The sequence below is a fragment of the Ovis aries genome, chromosome 5 (genome assembly GCF_016772045.2).
Source record: "Ovis aries strain OAR_USU_Benz2616 breed Rambouillet chromosome 5, ARS-UI_Ramb_v3.0, whole genome shotgun sequence".
In the NCBI taxonomy this organism is placed as follows: domain Eukaryota; kingdom Metazoa; phylum Chordata; class Mammalia; order Artiodactyla; family Bovidae; genus Ovis; species Ovis aries.
This window is the reverse complement of record NC_056058.1, coordinates 89,100,703-89,102,950: the sequence shown is the minus strand read 5'-3', so window position 1 is coordinate 89,102,950 and position 2,248 is coordinate 89,100,703. Positions and strand designations below refer to the sequence as shown.

At 44.4% G+C, this 2,248-nt stretch overlaps 1 pseudogene; it reads left to right on the top strand.

The window, feature by feature from the left end:
* Window positions 1-255: 255 nt before the first annotated feature.
* LOC101107352 (large ribosomal subunit protein uL14-like) lies at window positions 256-677 on the top strand (annotated as a pseudogene).
* Window positions 678-2,248: the final 1,571 nt, after the last annotated feature.

The following is a 2,248-nucleotide window of genomic DNA, read 5'->3' as shown; positions in this document are numbered from 1 at the left end:
TTTGTGACCTCATGGACTGTAGCTTGCCAGGCTCCTCTGTCCATGGAATTTTCCAGGCAAGAATACTAAAGTAGCCATTCCCTTCTCCAGGGGGTCTTCCTGACCCAGGGATCAAACACGGGTTTCCTGCACTGCAGACAGATTCTTTGCCATCTAAGCCACCAACAAATCCTCAACTTTATGGCTGTAAAAGGTGCAAATTAAAAATTAGTAAAGCTTTTTTGTTGTTGTTGTTGTCCCTTTCCGGCGTTCAAGATGTCAAAGCAAGGTTGTGGTGGGTCCTCTGGTGCTAAATTCCGGACTTCCTTGGGTCTTCCGGTTGGAGCCCTGATCAACTGTGCTGACAACACAGGAGCCAAGGATCTGTATATCATATCAGTGAAGGCGATCAAGGGACGACTGAATAGACTTCTGCTGCTGGTGTGGGTGACATGGTGACGGCCACAGTCAAGAAAGGCAAAGCAGAGCTCAGAAAGAAGGTACATCCAGCGATGGTAATTCAGCAATGAAAGTCATACCGTAGAAAAGATGGTTTGTTTCTTTATTTTGAAGATAATGCTGGGGTCATAGCAAACCATAAAGGCGAGATGAAAGATTCTGCCATCACAGGACCAGTTGCAAAGGAATGTGCTGAGTTGTCATCCAGGATTGCTTCCAATGCTGGCAGCATGGCATGATTCTTTGGTGTACTTGTAAAAAAAAAAAAAAAATCATTTGCTCCCCCCACCAAAAAAAGTATTAAATATCTTTTGTTTTCAAGAAATTACTATTTAAACAGTAACATGAAGATACATTAAGGGATTGAGGTCCTACAGTAAGAAACTAAAAGCAAAGTCAAACTAAGTATTTAAAGGAGAATCTCATATAGACTTACAAAGTGTAGGCAGAATGTAGGGAAGTCATAGGTTAGTGCAGTAACCAGGGGCTAGAGCACTAACAAAACACCTGCCCCCCACCCCACCCTTAGGCCTGAGAGAGCGGGAGGAGGACAATTACCAGAACCAAGTGAGACAGAAAGAGGTCTGTCACACGGCCACCCAGAAGGAGTAAGCGCCCGATGATGAAGGGATGCTGACAGCCTCAGACAGACCTATGGTGTATGACTGTGGCAGAAACTCTCCAAACAAAAAAGGAAAACATTGGTCTGAGAGAATGTACAGTCTCTAAAATTATGAAAGATTTAATTGATGAAAAATGAGAAAGAAACTCTTTGATGAGCAGATAGTAAATATGAAGTATTGTACAGGCCTCACTGAGGTGGCTCAGTGGTATTAAAAAAAAAAAAAATCTGCCTGCCAATGGAGGAGACCCAGGTTCAGTCCCTGGGTTGGGAAGATCCCCTGGAGAAGGAAATGGCAACCCACTCCAGTACTCTTGCCAGGATAATCCCATGGCCAAAGGAGCCTGCCAGGCTACTGACCATGAGGTTGCAGAGTCAGACACAACTGAACACACACACACACCACCCATTGCACAGGCCTAAATCAGACTACAGTCAGTCAGTTCAGTCGCTCAGTTGTGTCCGACTCTTTGCAACCCCATGAATCGCAGCACACCAGGCCTCCCTGTCCATCACCAACTCCTGGAGTTCACTCAGACTCACATCCATTGAGTCCATGATGCCATCCAGCCATCTCATCCCCTGTCATCCCCTTCTCCTCCTGCCCCCAATCCCTCCCAGCATCAGAGTCTTTTCCAATGAGTCAACTCTTCGCATGAGGTGGCCAAAGTACTGGAGTTTCAGCTTTAGCATCATTCCTTCCAAAGAACACCCAGGACTGATCTCCTTCAGAATGGACTGGTTGGATCTTCTTGTAGTCCAAGGGACTCTCAGGAGTCAACACCACAGTTCAAAAGCATCAGTTCTTTGGCGCTCAGCCTTCTTCACAGTCCAACTCTCACATACATACATGACCACTGGAGAAACCATAGCCTTGACTGGGCGGACCTTAGTCAGCAAAGTAATGTCTCTGCTTTTGAATATGCTATCTATAGCTAATATTTATTGAGGGTTTTTTGGGGTCAACCATATTCTGTTAGGCACATTTAATGTGTCATATCACATTATACAACATTCCAAAGAAGTAGAGGATTATTTTTCCCATTTTACACAAAGGAAACCAGTTTGGAGACTTTAAGTAGTTGTCCAGTCCACACAGCTAGCAAATTGTGGAGGCAGGAATTGAACTTAGCTCTGATACCCAAATCCTATTCATTTCATAACAATATTATTGCATTATTATCCTTT